This window comes from Elephas maximus, chromosome 9, assembly GCF_024166365.1.
Source record: "Elephas maximus indicus isolate mEleMax1 chromosome 9, mEleMax1 primary haplotype, whole genome shotgun sequence".
Classification (NCBI taxonomy): Eukaryota; Metazoa; Chordata; class Mammalia; order Proboscidea; family Elephantidae; genus Elephas; species Elephas maximus.
In genome coordinates, this window is record NC_064827.1 from 83,304,394 (window position 1) to 83,321,740 (window position 17,347).

The 17,347-nt window shown below is 41.0% G+C and overlaps 1 protein-coding gene across 3 annotated transcripts in view; it reads right to left on the minus strand.

Annotated features, from left to right (window-relative positions):
- Window positions 1-6,923, minus strand: part of SETX (senataxin) — a 95,816-nt gene extending 88,893 nt beyond the window's left edge. For 2 of the 3 annotated variants that reach the window (XM_049895164.1, XM_049895166.1), the window contains exons 1-2: window positions 6,787-6,923; window positions 5,689-5,804 (exon numbers count right to left, since the gene is read on the minus strand). The gene's annotated coding sequence lies outside the window, so the exon portion shown is untranslated. The other variant, XM_049895165.1, reaches the window with a different exon arrangement.
- Between the last annotated feature and the right edge of the window lie 10,424 nt (window positions 6,924-17,347).

Genomic DNA, 17,347 nt, shown 5'->3' on the forward strand with positions numbered 1-17,347 from the left:
ATAAAATTAATGGAACAGAATTGAGAACCCAGATATAAATCCATCCACATACGAGCAGCTGATATTTGACAAAGGCCCAGTGTCAGTTAATTGGGGAAAAGATAGTCTTTTTAACAAATGGTGCTGGCATAACTGGATATCCATTTGCAAAAAAATGAAACAGGACCCATACCTCACACCATGCACAAAAACTAACTCCAAGTGGATCAAAGACCTAAACATAAAGACTAAAACAATAAAGATCATGGAAGAAAAAATAGGGACAACGTTAGGAGCCCTAATACAAGGCATAAACAGAATACAAAACATTACCAAAAATGACGAAGAGAAACCAGATAACTGGGAGCTCCTAAAAATCAAACACCTATGCTTATCTAAAGACTTCACCAAAAGAGTAAAAAGACCACCTACAGATTGGGAAAAAATTTTCAGCTATGACATCTCCGACCAGCACCTGATCTCTAAAATCTATATGATTCTGTTAAAACTCAATCACAAAAAGACAAACAACCCAATCAAAAAGTGGGCAAAGGATATGAACACGCACTTCACTAAAGAAGATATTCAGGCAGCTAACAGATACATGACAAAAAACATGAGAAAATGCTCTCGATCATTAGCCATTAGAGAAATGCAAATTAAAACTACGATGAGATTCCATCTCACTCCAACAAGGCTGGCATTAATCCAAAAAACACAAACTAATAAATGTTCGAGAGGCTGCGGAGAGATTGGAACTCTTACACACTGCTGGTGGGAATGTAAAATGGTACAACCACTTTGGATATCTATCTGGTGTTTTCTTAAAAAGTTAGAAATAGAACTACCATACAACCCAGAAATCCCACTCCCCGGAATATGCCCTAGAGAAATAAGAGCCTTTACGTGAACAGATATATGCACATCCATGTTTATTGCAGCTGTTTACAATAGCAAAAAGCTGGAAGCAACCAAGCTGTCCATCAACGGATGAATGGTTAAATAAATTATGGTATATTCACACAATGGAATACTATGCATCGATAAAGAACAGTGACGAATCTGTGAAACACTGCATAACATGGAGGAACCTGGAAGGCATTATGCTGAGTGAAATTAGTCAGAGGCAAAAGGACAAATATTGTATAAGACCACTATTATAAGATCTTGAGAAACAGTATAAACTGAAAAGAACACATACTTTTGTGGTTACAACGGGGGGGAGGGAGGAAGGGTTGGAGAGGGTTATTTACTGATTAGTTAGTAGATAAAAACTACTTTAGGTGAAGGGAAGGACAATACTCAATACATGGAAGGTCAGCTCAACTGGACTGGACCAAAAGCAAAGAAGTTTCCTGGATAAACTGAATGCCTCGAAGGCCAGTGGAGCAAGGGCGGGGGCGCGATGGTTGGGGACTATGGCTTAAGGCGACTTCTAAGTCAATTGGCAAAATAATTCTATTATGAAAACATTCTGCATCCCACTTTGAAGTGTGGGGTCTGGGGTCTTAAATGCTAACAAGCGGCCATCTAAGATGCATCAATTGGTCTCAACCCACCTGGATCAAAGGAGAATGAAGAACACCAAAGTTACACGATAACTATGAGCCCAAGAGACAGAAAGGGCCACATGAACCAGAGACTTACATCATCCTGAGACCAGAAGAACTAGTTGGTGCCCGGCCACAATCGATGACTGCCCTGACAGGGAGCACAACAGAGAACCCCTGAGGGAGCAGGAGATCAGTGGGATGCAGATCCCAAATTCTCATAAAAAGACCAGACTTAATGGTCCGACTGAGACTAGGAGAATGCCGGCGGTCATGGTCCCCAAACCTTCTGTTGGCCCAGGACAGGAACCATTCCCAAAGACAACTCATCAGACATGGAAGGGACTGGACAATGGGTTGGAGAGAGATGCTGATGAAGAGTGAGCTACTTGTATCAGGTGGACACTTGAGACTGTGATGGCATCTCCTGTCTGGAGGGGAGATAGGTGGGTAGAGAGGGTTAGAAACTGGCAAAATCGTCACGAAAGGAGAGACTGGAAGGAGGGAGTGGGCTGACTCATTAGGGGGAGAGTAAGGTGTATATAAGCTTATATGTGACAGACTGACTTGATTTGTAAACTTTCACTTAAAGCACAATAAAATTAAAAAAAAAATTAAGAGACTCAAAGGCGAATAAAGCACTGTGTACTTTAAAATAATAGCAGACAGCAAAAAATAAAATTAGGAGTCTGCTTTTTGTCTCATGCAAAAAGAGAGGTAGCCTGGTTCCACACCCCAGAAAGCAGGACTAAATTTTCTCAAAGTAGATGGAAGTTATTGCCACGGAACATGTAAGTGCCATGAAATAAACAAAATAGAGGATAATGCTGTACTGCATGTCAACAACAGAAACGTGTGCTTCTATGATTCTTCTCAATAGGCCATAATGAGGTTATGTTCCCAAATCGAAAATTGCTATTGGCCTGATAGCTAAGACCAGGAAATCTCAACAGGGTCAATTTTTAATCTTCCTTTACAAGAAAAACTTATAAATGACCATGCATCCTGTTTTCATAAAGCTCTGAGCTCTTACTGAAGTCTGTTTTGTTAATCACATCAGATTTTATTTTAACTGCTTGGAATCATTATTGAACCACACAGAATTAGGCTGTCCATGCAATCCCCAAGCTGCAGGGCAGAAAATAAAACCAATTCCCAAGCAGGAAAAAGAGTGTCAGTAATATACTATGCTTCATCAGAGGCACAGGCCATGATTTTTCACAGACTCATCCTTGGGATATCATTTCTCAATATTAGCTAGCCAGAAATCTCAAAAAACAATCACTTTCTTTTACCCTTCCCAGCTAAGCTTCTTGAAAAAACATAGATTTACCACCTCCTACTTTATCGCCTTTGCACTTTGGATTCTACTCTTACACTCCACTGAAAGTTTTCATAAAAGTTCCTCATAATTTCTGTATTATCAAATTAAATAGGTTCTTTACTTGACCCCCCCCCCCCGCCCCAACAAAGCATAGGAAGATACTTTCCCTAGCTAAGACAACGCACAGTTTTCCTGTCATTTTCCTCCTCAATCTCCTTTGCAATTGTCTCGTCCTCTTCTAAATATCAAAGTTTCCAAAGGCTTATCCTCAGGACTCTTCCCTCTTCAATACTCTCCTCCCAGGTGACCTAATTCAAACCACTGCTTCAACTACTACCTATACTGAAGCTTTCCAAAGACTGAGAATAAATTTAAAACTCTTAATGCAATGCATAACTATGTTCCAGCTACTCAGTAAATGATAGCCTAGACCTTTTCCACCAACTCCAGACCCATATATTCAATATCCAACTGCATACAGTGTATCTCTATTCATGTCTCAAAGCAAACAGAAGGAAGTCTTTAACTTAAATCTCTCATTAGTACTGTATTCCCTATATTGATGGCATTATCATCCATTCAGTTTTCAAACCAGTAACCTGGGAATTATCCTATACTAGGTTTTGGTAACTTCCCTTTAGGAGCCCTGGTGGCACAGTGGGTAAAGCCAATAGAGGGCTAACCAAAAGGTTGGTAGTTTGAAATCACCAGCAGCTCCACAGGAGAAAGATGTGGCAGTCTGCTTCCGTAAAGACTTACAGCCTTGGAAACCCTACAGGGCTGCTGAGTCGGAACTGACTCAACAGCAGTGGGTCTGTTTTTTTTTTTTGCTTGTTTGTTTTTTATCCTCTCTTCACTCCCATCTCTGAGTTCCAAGGAGTCCTGGCAGCACAGTGGTTAAGAGCTCAGCTGCTAATCAAAAGGTCCGCAGTTTTAATCACAAACTGCTCCTTAGAAACTTTATGGGGCAGTTCTATCCTTTCCTATAGGGTCGCTATGAGTCAGAGTCGGCTCAACGGCAACAGGTTTGGATATCCCCTTTAGGAACCCTGGTGGCACAGTAGGTAAAGTGAATGACTGCTAGCCCAAAGGTCAGCAGTTCGAAACCACCACCAGCTCCATGGGAGAAAGATGTGGCAGTCTGTTTCAGTAAAGATTTACAGCCTTGGAAATTCCATGGGGTCATTATGAGTTGGAATTGACTTGACGGCAGTGGGTTTTTTTTAATCTTCCCTTCACTCCCAATTTTATGAGTTCCATAGAGCTTATCTCCTTAATTACATCTGGGCTTTTTCAGACCAACTGCATTTTTCATTATTTGCCAGGGTTACTACCTCGTCTAGAAGCCAACCTCATCTGTCTCTTTTTTGATCCACCACCAACTCTTCCTCCTAAATACTGTGCTAAGGATTGAATTGTGTCCCCCTAAAATACGGGTCAACGTGGCTAGTCCATGATTTCCAGTATTGCGTGATTATCTACCATTTTGTCACCTGATGTGATTTTCCTATGTGTTGTAAATCCTATCTTTATGTTAATGAGGAAACCCTGATGGCACAGTAGTTAAGTGCTACGGCTGCTAACCAAAAGGTCAGCAGTTCAAACCCACCAGGAAATCTTTGGACACTCTACAGGGCAGTTCTACTCTGTCCCATAGGGTTTGCTATGAATCGGAGTCCGGAATCAAATCACCTGCAACAGGGTTTGGGTTTTTTTCTTTTTGATGTTAACAAGGCGGGATTAGCAGCAGTTATGTCAATGAGGCAGGACTCAATCTCTAAGATTAGGTTGTGTCTAAATTCAATCTCTTTTGAGATGTAAAAGAGACAAGCAAGCAAAGAGACATGGGGGACCGCATACCACCAAGAAACAAGAGCCCGGAGAACGGCGCATCCAAAGGAGAATGATTCATCCAAAGGACGTGGGGTTCCTTTGCTGAGAAGCTCCTCGACCAGGGAAGACTGATGACAAGGACCTTCCCCCAGAGCTGACAGAGAAAGAAAGCCTTCCCCTGGAGGTGGCACCCTGAATTCATAATTCTAGCCTCCTAGACTGTCAGAGAATAAATCTGTTTGTTAGAGCTATCCACTTGTGGTAGTTGTTACAGCAGCACTAGGTAACTAAGACATATTGTCAGAGTTCAAAGCACAAATGACTCCTCCACAATTCTGGGATAAAATTTAAACTTTTCAGCTCAACACACAGGCCCTCCAAACTCTGGCTTCAGCACCATCTCTTGCCATTTTCCCACACTTACCTCCCTTCACTTGTTCTTTGTAAAATTCTTCATATTTGGTATTCCCTATAGAGGTTGCTATGAATTGGAATTGACTCAATGGCAACGGGTTTGGGTTTTTTTGACTTTATGGAAGCTCTTCTATCTGCCTTGAATACCCACCCATCTTCCGTATTTCTGCCTGGTTCTTTACCCTGAATGTACATCAGAATCACCCTGGGAACTTAAAAAATGTAGATGATGAAATCCTACTGATAAAATTCAGATTAATTTGAAAGAACTTCACCAGTGATTCTAATAGAAAACTAGGTTTGAAAAGCAGAGTGTCATGGTGTCTGGAAGACTTGTGCGACCCACCCTCTCCCTTTCAATCAGTCTTTGATGACCCTCTTCTCTATCCCTTCAGGACTCTGAATATGTTTCCATCATTGTACTTACCATGTCGATCCAAACTCCTGTTCATCTGTTTTTCACTCAACTGCCCCATCCTCACCAATTCTGAGTCTGTTAGGGCAAGGACCTGCCCTATATATCTAACTCCACTGCTTAGAACATGGTGACTGAAAAATATTTTAAATATTCATTTAAAGAATACTTACCTGGGCAAATGGCCTACAGCAAAGCGATCCTGTCAGCCAAGATTCCTGGGTTTATCTGTGAATGGGTAAGGCTTTGCATTCATATATACCCAGACTCTGGCCCCAAAAGACCATTTCTGAAATGAAAAAAGGAACAAGCCTGATATTTAAAGTCTTTATACTCTTTATCTCATCTGTGCCTCACATGAGCCCTACAGAGACGGACATTCCCACCTGATAAGGAAGCTCAAGCTCAGAGAGGTTAGGCGACTAACCCACGGAAACAAAGGTTACAAATCAAGGGTGGAACTGTTGATTCTGACTCCTAGTCTCAGTCCCACGTTTGCTCCTAAGACAGCTAAGCACTTCGTCAAAAACGCCCCCAAATTAGCAAGAACAGGTAACTTGAGCCCTAGTATCATCAGTAACTAACTCATTTCTGTCATTCCAAATAGCAAACTCCTCCTCCTCATCATCATGGGGTTCTTTTCCCTTAAAGCAGCCATGCCCATTTCGCATTGGGTCCTGGCGAGTCTTTGGTACATTCATCAATGCCTGAAAGGGGGGAAAGCAAACAAATCCTCTCAGGCGTGATGTCAACGCTCCATCCCCTTTATATGGGGCAGGGAGAGCTCAGGTGGGCATTCGTGATCAATACACTCGCCAAAGGCAGAGACTTAGAAGCAGGAGGAAGGCGGGGCGTCGACCCAACAGAGATTGTTAAAAGCAAGACTCCAACCAATCTCCCCGCTCACCGTCAAGGAAACTACGCAATACCGAACCAAAAACAGCTCACACAAGACCGCGGTGCAGACTCTCGGGACTGACAGGAAGGGAATGGGTCCCAGCGCCCGGGAGCCTGAAGTGCAGGTGGCACAGAGACGGGTGGCCTACCAGACGCCGAAGGGGTGCTCCTGCCTCAGGCGCGGCGACTCGCTAAGGGGGGCGGCGGGGCTCGCGTCGCCCCTCCCCCACCCGCCAGGCCCTCGCGCGCCGCGACGGTTACTCGACCCGACCCCGCGCGCACTCGCCACGCGCGTGCTCCCACGGGATCAGCCCGCGGCCGCATGCCTACAGTTTTCTTCAACCCGTTCGGTCTCACGGCGGCCGCTAGCCTACCTCCATGCCTCTGCTTCACAGTCCGGAAGGGGCGGAAGTCCGGTCCTTCTGACCTGGCCGCGTCTGCTGCAGCGCAGCCCCAGTCCGCACTCGGCGACCCAACCGGCGGTCGCCGCGACCAAAAGCTCCGCCTCCTCCGCGAGGTCGGCCGTTCACAGGCCCCGCCCCGGCCGCTTTTTTCTTGTTTTGGTACCCCGGGGGGCGGGACGTGCAAAGCGGCAACCCGGCTTGTTGGGACGCCGGACGTTACCTCACTTCCGGCCTGCTGGGGCACGGCCAATCAGGAGCGTACGGGTGTGGAAAGTTTGTCGCCGATCAGTGAAGTGAGCCCACCGGAGTGGGTACAGATCCGTGACTTCATCGGTTAGAACAGGTTCAGCGGCAATTTTCCTCCGGTTTCGGTTCCGTCTTTTGAGATTTTTTTTTTCCTTTTTTCAAAGCCTCAGGAGTTTCAACTTCAGTGTTACGGATTGCGAATGAGTTTTTTTCTATTTAAAGACTTAAAGTATATGTAATCGAAATGTAGTTTAGGAGAATACCAAAACCAAACCCACTACCGTGGAGTCGATTCCGACTCATAGCGACCCTATAGGACAGAGTAGATCTGCCCCATAGAGTTTCCATGTTAGGGGAATAGTATGTATATAACCGAACGCGTTGCCGTGAGTCGATTCAGTCATACCGACCCTATAGGACGGAGTAGAACTGCCCCATAGGGTTTCCAAGGAGCGGCTGGTGGATTCCAACTGCCGACCTTTTAGCAGCCATAGCTCTTAACCACTGTGCCACCAGTGCTCCATATACATACATATATATAAATATACACTGTATTACCGAAAAAGGATATAGTGGGCAATGTAAAGTATACGAATACAGAATACAACAAAGATTTTTTTTAATACATTGGAAAAACTACCCATTTTTCTTAACACCTATGATGTGTTATCTACAGATCTTGATGAGGAGTAACTACGAGCTTATCGTCAACCAGAGGAAACAAAATAAAATTGAGACAGCTCCCACAGTACTTTATTAAAAATCCAATTTTTTTTTACTTCTCCCAACCCCCCCCCCCGCCCCTGGCGCTTTGTATTTGAATTCTGCAATTATGTAACCCCCGTTGGGCCTGCCTAGTATGGTTAAGAATGTTGCTGACATAATTTGTATGAACTCTCTACTTGTAAACCCCTTTAAAAGTAACTGCCCTGTGGGGACCACGGTTTCAGGGGACATCTAGGTCAATTGGCATAATAAAAATCTATTAAAACATTCTGCGTCCCACTCTGGAGACTGCTGTCTGGGGCCTTAAACGCTAGCAAGTGGCCATCTAAGATGCATCAGTTGATCTGAACCCACCTTGGAGCAAAGGAGAATGAAGAACACCAAAGACACAAGGTAATTACGAGCCCAAGAGACAGAAAGGGCCACATAAACCAGAGACTACATCAGCCTGAGACCAGAAGAACTAGATGGTGCCTGGCTACAACCGGTGACTGCCCTGATAGGAACTCAACAGAGAACCCCCTAGGGAGCAGGGGAGCAGTGGATATAGACCCCAAATTCTCGTAAAAAGACCAGACTTAATGGTCTGAGACTAGAATGACCCCAGAGGTCATGGTCCCCAGACCTCCTGTTAGCCCAAGACAGGAGCCATTCCTAAAGCCAACTCTTCAGACAGGGATTGGACTGAACTATGGGATAGAAAATGATAATGGTGAGGAGTGAACTTCTTGGATCAAGTAGACTCATGAGACTATGTGGGTAGCTCCTGTCTGGACGGGAGATGAGAGAGCAGAGGGGGTCAGAAGCTGGCCGAATAGACACAAAAATAGAGAGTGGAGAGGAGTGTGCTGTCTCATTGGGGCAGAGCAACTAGGAGTGTGTAGCAAGGTATATATAAATTTTTGTTTGAAAGACTGACTTGATTTGTAAACTTTCACTTAAAGCACAATAAAAATTAATTAAAAAAAAAAGTAATTGGCCTGCCCATCCTTGGCAAGCAGTCCTGGCAGCAGTGGCTTCGACTGCCTCCTTTCCTTGTACAACGAAATAAAGGTGCCTTTCCTCTGCTCCCACCTCAGTCTCTCATTTGTTGACCAATATGAGTCATGCCAATCATGAACCTGGGTTTCAACCTGGTAACATTTCTGGTGAGCCAGCCAGGAGCCATCTGCTCAGTTCCTGAGATGGATTGGAAAACAGACTGGCCCCAGTGTCTGGCACCACCCGGAGATTTCTCCTGGAGAACTTGAGGCAGCTCTAAAAGCGGATCCCCCCTGGGACCCAAACGGTGGCTCAGTCAGAGAAACGGAACATGCCTGGGTTGTTTGGTAGGTGCCTAGGTAAGGCCTTACCAGAGTCCCAAGAAGTGGGAGAAACTGACCATTGAGGCCGTTAGGAACCTGAGGCGATTTGGTAAATACAGGGTAATTCCTAGGTAAGGCCTTAGAAGAATCCCAAAAAAGCAGAAGGAATTGACTGCTGAGGTCATAAAAGGCTCAAGTACTTGCTTAGGTCCAGAAGATTGGGCCTCTTTTTGCTGGCTTCTGCTCTGCAGTTCAGGTCTCCTCAAGGTCAACTGCATTTGTAGTTTTAGAAATCTTAACAACAACTACAACATTAACTCCTGTAGAGTGAAAACATCACTAAGTTTAGTAAAACAAAAAGAAAGGTTTTATCTGACATATATTTAAACAGGCAAAAGTTGGAAAGGGACAAGCATGCTTTCAGAGCCATGTCTGTGTCTCTGCTCCCAGTTCTTAAGGATACGTCTTAGCGGGCCGTATTGCTGGATCCCTTGAACGTTCCCCATTCTCTGGGTACACACAATTACACATTCACACAATGTAATCTGGTGCACCAATGGGGTGAGTGCTCTCAAAAAACAAGTTTTTGCTTGTTTTTGTTCTTTTTCTCATGTTTTCTTAAGTTTTGTTCGGCATATTTGTTTGCAAAACCAGTTGTCTCCTTAAAGAGGATCATTTTTAGATTTTTGCTTGATCGTTTGCTTAAGAGTGATATCTAGTAACTCTTGGTGAACTGCAGTTTAGGTCTGAATTTGAGCATTTGAAACATTAAAGAAGTAATTCTATTTTCAAAGAGCTCTGAGCCACAAAAATTCAGGGACAGGTCAATCTGTAAAAGCCACCAGGGTGGTTGCCGGCGCTCATCACGAGTGTTGAAGACTCCCGTGACAGGATAAGGTGGTTGTGAGACAGGCTAGAGCACTAGGCTGCCTGCCACCTGCAAGTAAACTCTTGAGCAGTGGAGGTACACCTTGGTCTAAGCAAAACGCTGTCTACACGCTGTGGTGTTCCTCGTTAGGTTTCTTTTTGTGGCTCAGAGAAAACCTGGAAAATAGTGCTCTATTTTGCCAAATTTGCAGGTAGAGGGGGCAGCTCGTGACCTGTTTTGCCAAATTCTCAGGGAGAAGTGGCATCTCCTGACCTGGTTTATAAAATTTGCAGGGAAAATTGGTGGCTCCATACCTGTTTTATGACGTATTTTCTCAATAAAGAATCACAATAATATTCCTCCATCTGACATTCTGGCAAATTAATGAGTTTTATCTAAAACCTGTTATTTCCGTTGAATTGAATCGATCTTACCAATAATTGCCCTATACACTTTAAGAAGCTAGAATCTCCATATTCTTGTTTTGTGTGGTATTGTTTGGTGAGTTTATGTGGTCTTTCTGTCTCATTTTGTTCTGGGAGCTTGCTTCTGGTCTAGAGCATTGTGTCTAGTTTTGTCTTGTACCAGGCTGGATGTTATGGCTGAGAATTGCTGTTTTTTGTAAGGCTGTCTTAGAACCTCAGTTCTTTCCTCATCCAAGTAAAACTGTCTTCTGTCTGTCTTATGATTTAGATTTTTAGTAGCTACAGTGAAGACCGTTATGTTTAAGTCAATCTTAAAAAGCCTCTCTAAGAAAGTTATATAGTATATGAAATGTGTTTTATTTGAGGAAAAAGAACAATTTTGTCTTAAAGTAAAACTAGTAGTTCCAGAGTGCGTAAAAAAAAGAAACATAGGAGAAGCCTAGGGGAAAAAAAAGGTTAGCCAAGAATTAATAGATTCATTTACAAAATGAAACTTTAAGAAGCCAAAAAAAAAAAGAAGAAGGAAATCACAATGAGACATACCTGAAATGGCCTGGGAAAATGTTTCCAGCCCTAGCTAGACACATAAGGTTATATCTGTATCAATGAATTGGTCAGGCGAGCAGAGACTTTGTGATTTCCAAAGCCAGCTGATAAAATCTTTAAGGGCTAAAATTAGGTAGGAAAAATATGGGAAATAGTAAAAGTTGAATGAAAACTGAGAATGTTTAAACAGGCTTTCTTTCAACAACAGCTATATTTTATGGTATACAGGCTGTAAATACTTTTAGGTAACTTACTGATGTTAAATTGAGTTAATAGATATTTATCATAATTTAAGCTTATGTATTTTTGCTTTTTATGTCACAAAAGAAAGGATATGGATATATATACTTAAGTCTGCTAATGAGCGTGTTCATTTTTTCCATTTTAAAAGAAGGTACTATAAGAGATATGCAACAAAGACAATGTTTAAGGAGATTTATTAAAAAGAAATTTATTTGATACGGTCAAAAGTTTTATCTGTCTGACTAAAGTTTAATGGTCTAATTTGTGAGATTTTTAGGAGATTTAACATTAAATAAGTATAAAACAAAGAATTGGGTTTCTTGCTGCTAAAATAACAAAATTTTCTTTGATTTCTGAGTTGAAGGGTTAATTTATTCTTTGTATAATCTGCCTTGAAGGCAAAGTTTTGACCTCTCATTAGAATAAGATTCCTGAGTCAAAAACCAAACTTCATGGCTTTTAGGGAAAAAAAAAAGCTAAGGTGTTTTTACTTTGAAACCTTTGATTAAATAACTGTAAGTATTGTTTCACAGTGACCTGTAATAAACCCCTGACAACGCTGACACTTCCCGGAAAGGCACAAAAAACTTTTATAAAGGAAAAGTGCTAAAAAGTTTTATTTAATAAATTACATGAAACATGTTGTCAAAATCAAGAGAAACACCTGATTCTCTTTGGATTAAAATTTATGTGTTACTATTGCCTCTTGCGTTTTTGCCTAATACTAGACAGCAAATGCATATGTCATAACTTTGTTATTTCTTAATTGGTAACTTGGTCACAACTTTATCAAAGCCAGTGGTTTGATTAGGAATTCATATCATTTACCTATGAAGTTCTCTTTTATTACTATTGAGGTATTTAAAGATTTGATAATCTTGTTATATTCTTGGTATGTCCTGACTATATGGTATTATGCCTCAGGGTTATTATTATTACATCTGAAGCTCTTTAGAAATGCGGTTAATGGTTGTATTTAGAGATATTTTTATCTAAAGTTTTTTTTTTTTAACTGATTTCATTTGGCCTTTATATTATGCAGGTAATGTATCTCTATCGGGCCTTTCTCTATAAGAGTATTATTTTTATAAGTTTGTCATGACCCTACTAAGTTTTGTCATCTGCAGATAAGTTTTTACTTTGCTGATTTGCTGAAAACATTTGACCAAAATATCTCAACAAAAAGATGGACTGTATTGGACTTGCGAAAAGGACTGTGACTAGACTGAATAAAATTCCCTGAACTCCTATGCAGAAGCTGACAGATTCACTGACTGTGGCTGATGCAGACTCCCGTGAAACAGAGATTAACTACATAAGACTGAGTCAACGAAAGGAAACCATGGATTTTATGTGGGAATATTGCTGATGTTTTAAGGTCCTACTTTCTGAATATCAGAAACCATTTTCCTTTCTCCTAAATTATTTAACTAATGGCTTTAGATATTATAATTCTCCAAATAGAAGCTCTTCTCTGCTAAAAGTTTTGTGACTCTTCTGCTTCTGAGAAAGTGACCCATGACTGTTAAAAGGTGTCTTGATCATCTAGTGCTGCTATAACAGAAATACCACAAGTCGATAGCTTCAACAAGGATAAATTTATTCTCTCATAGTCTAGAAGTCCAAATTCATGGTCAGTTCCAGGGAAAGGCTTTCTTTATCGGCTCTGGAGGAAGGTCCTTGTCATCAGCCTTCCCTGTGTCCTCCACACAGGAACTCTGGGTCCAAAGGATGCACTCTGCTCCTCGCACTGCTTTCTTGGTGGTATGAGGTCCCCATCTCTCTACTTGCTTCCCTTTCCTTTTATCTCCTGTAAGATGAAAGGTGGTACAGGCCACATCCCAGGGAAACTCCTCTTGCATTGGATCAAGGATATGACCTGAGCAAGGGTATTACATCTCACCCTAACCCTCTTTAACTACAGGCAGAGATTATGATTTATAACCCATAGGAAAATCACAAAATGGAGGACGACCACAAAATACTCGGAATCATGTACTAACCAAATTGACACATATTTTGGGGGGACACAATTCAATCCATGACAATAGGTAAACCAAGGAGGGGCAACTTGCCTTCAAGAAGAACACATAGTATGTTTTAAACAGATTAACTAAAGACCTCCAACAGGGGAGGTCCATCCTATATTATCTTATTAATAATGTACTCTCTAATGAAATTCTGGTTGTCACATGTGGAGTTTTCTATACCATCTGTTTCCTCTACCCCTTTCCTACTGACAGTGCATTTACATGGGCAATTTCTTGTTTAGATTCCTGGTGAATGCATGGGCAATGCACTTGGAGACTTTTAAGATTGCCTTTAGGTATGTTCATAGTAATGATGCTAGTAAATATTGAAAAGGTAATGTTAAATTGTTACGCGTTATAAAAGGAGAGTCAAAAAGAAACCCATTGGTCCAGCATTCAGGGTATGGTTGGTAGCTTTAATTCCTCGTTATGGTATAGATGAATTAGAGAAATCTTTAAGAAATTTGTCAATCATTATGGGAAAAATAACAAATGAAGTTGCTAATGAGATAAAAATACAACAGTAATCTCTGACCTCGTTAGCCAAGATAGAATTTACAACACAGGAAAATCACATCAGATGACAAAGTGGTGGATGATCACACAATACTGGGAATCATGGCCTAGACAAACTGATACACATATTTTTGGGCGAAACAATTCAATCCATGACAGAGTGCCTTAAAAAAAAAGGATAGTTTTTGTGCCATGGAAAAAAAACGATTTTGAGGTCAGGGCTAATATTAAATTTTTAACAAAACTCAAGTGGACATCTTCCCAAATCATTGAAGCTTTGCAACAAGTTTATGGGAATGCTGCCCCACATAAAACAACAGTTTTTAGATGGATCAAGCATTTTAAGAAAGGTCAGGAAGACCTCAAAAATGAGCCAAGAGAGGGAAGACTGCTCAGAAGGTTATGGCAACTCTTTTTTGAGGGGGAGGAGTCCAAAGGGGTAATCTTGATTTTCTTGAAGGACACAGGATAATCACGGGGGCTTATTATGAAGAAGTTTTAAGAAAATTGAAAACTGCTTTGGTGAGAAAAAGGCTGAGAAAGTTGTGCCGAGGTATGTTTTCCATCACAACAAGGCACCTGCTCATTCTTCAAGGGTAGCAAGGGCTGCCCTACAAGAATTTCCCTGGGCAGTCTTACTCTATCCACCCTACAACCCTGATCTTGCCCCTTTAGACTTCTTTTTGTTCCCAAAACTGAAAGAACATTGAAAAGGAACACAATTTGCGTCAATGGAGGATGCCAAAACTGCCGTTTTGATGTGGTGTAGATTGAAGAATGCAGAAGTCTCTGGGGAACGGTTAGAGAGAGGAAACACCACCTTCAGAAGTGTATAGACCTAGATGGAGGATATATTGAGAAGTGATAGCTTCACATTTTGATATTTTTGTTTAATAAAGATTTTTATGATATCGTAGCAATACCTTTTGACTTACCCTTGCATATTGTGAGTTTTGTATGATGGTATTTTGTGTCAAAACAAATACATATCATTATTTTTTCCAATTTGATCATGTGACTCATTCTTCTTCATTATTTTTAACTACCTAAGAAACTATTACTCATTATTTCCATGTGAAACGGATCTCTTTTTCTTAAATGAATTACTGAATTTTTTGTTGCAATAATTTCTATTGATTTCATCATTGTTCATCTTTACTTTTCTTTCATATTACTATATATCTTATTTTTGTTAACACTGTATAATTTGTATATAGTCATATACAATAAAATGCACAGATTTTAAATGTATAGTTTGATGAGCTTTAAAACTCTGTACTTTCATATAAGCATTCCCAATCAAGATATAAGACATTTTCTTCATCCCAGAATGTGCCCTTGTGTCATTTTGTGGTCAGTCTTCCCTCCCACACTCACGCAATGGAAACGCAGATCTGATTTCTATCAACATAGATTCATTTGTATTGATGTAATTATACATTATGTACTCTTTTGCATATGTCAGCAGTTCATTTTTATTGTGGAGTAGTATTTCATTAAAAAGACAGAAAAGAAAGAAAAGACCAAATGGATATCAGAAGAGACTTGAAACTTGCTCTTGGATGTAGAGTAGCTAAAGCCAGTGGAAGGAATGACGAAGTAAGAGCTGAAGAAAAGATTTCAAAGGGCATCTCGAGAAGATAAATTATGATAATGAAATGCACAAAGACCTGGAATTAGAAAACCAAAAGGGAAGAACATGCTTGGCATTTCTTAAGCTAAAACTGAAGAAAAAATTCAAACCTTGAGTTGCAATTCTGAAGAACTCTATGGGCAAAATATTGAACGACACAGGAAGCATCAAAAGAAGATAGAAGGCCCACTTTTCAGACAAAGATTAGACAGGCCTATAAAGCAAACAGTTAACACACATGAGGAACATACTTCTTGGTTCATTCAAATATATGAGACCAAATGGGCAACTCCTGCCCAAAGGCAGGACAGGAAGGGAGAAAAGAACAGGAACTGAACAAGTGGTCATAGGGTACCCGAGGTGGAAAGGGGAAGAGTGCTGTCACGTTGTGGGGATTGCAACCAATGTCACAAAACAATGTATGTATATATTTTTGAATAAGAAACTAACTCGAGCTGTAAACTTTCACCTAAAACACAATAAAATAAAAAGAAGGTGGAAGGAATATACAGAGTCACTGTACCAAAAAGAATTGGTCAACATTCAATCATTTCAGGAGGTAGCATATGATCAAGAACCAATGGAACTGAAGGAAGAAGTCCAAGCTACACTGAAGGCATTGGCAAAAAACAAGGCTCCAGAAAATGATAGAATACGAGGTGAGATGTTTCAACAAATGGTTGCAGTACTGAAGGCCCTCACTCACCTATGCCAAGAAATTTGGAAGACAGCTACCTGGCCAACCAACTGGAAGAGATCCATATTTGTGCACATTCCAAAGAAATGTGATCCAGCAGATTGCTAAAACTGTTGTACAATATCATTACTATCACATGCAAATAAAATTTTGCTGGAGATCATTCAAAAGCAGCTGCAGTGATACATCCATAGGGAACTGCCAGAAATTCAAGCCAGATTCACAAGAGGATGTGGAATGAGGGATATCATGCTGATGTCAGATGGACCTTGATTGAAAGCAGGGAATACCAGAAAGATGTTTGTCTGTGATTTATTGACTATACAAAGGTATTCAACTTTGTGGATCATAACAAATTATGGATAACTTTGCAAAGAATGGGAATTCCAGAACACAGAATTGTGCTCCTGCAGAACCTGTACATAGACCAAGAGGGAGTCATTAGAACAGAACAAAGGGATATTGCATGGTTTAAAATCAGGAAAGATGTGAATCAGGGTTGTATCCTTTCACCATACTTATTCAATCTTAAATTATATGCTGAGCAAATAACCCAAGAAGCTGGACTATATGAAGAAGAACAGGGCATCAGGACTGAAGGAAGACTCATCAACAACCGGCGATACGCAGATGATACAACCTTGATCAATGAAAGTGAAGACAACTTGAAGGGCTTATTGATGAAGATCAAGGACTACAGCCTTCAGTATGGATTACACCTCAACATAAATAAAACAACACTGGACCAACAAGCAACTACATGATAAACAGAGAAAATATTGAAGTTGTCAAGGATTTCATTTTACTTGGATCCATAATCAATGCCCATGGAAGCAGCAGTCCAGAAATCAAATGATGTATTCCACTGGGAGAATCTGCTGCAGAGGACCTCCTTCAAGTGTTGAAAAGCAAAGATGTTACTTTGAGGACTAAGCCAAGCCATGATATTTTCAGTTGCCTCATATGCATGCAAAAGTTGGACATTGAATAAGGAAGACCAAAAAAGAATCAATGCCTTTGAATTATGGTGTTAGCAAAGAATATTGAATATACTATGGAACTCCAGAAGAATGAACAAGCGTGTCTTGGAACAAGTGCTCCTTAGAAGCAAGGATGGCAAGACTTTCATCTCATGTACTTTGGACATGTTATCAGGAGGGACCAGTCCCTGGAGAAGGACATCATGCTTGATAAGGTAGAGGGTCAATGAAAAAGAGGAAGACTGTCAACGATATAGATTGACACAGTGGCTGCGACAAACGTAGCAATGATTGTGAGGATGGCACAGGACCGTGCA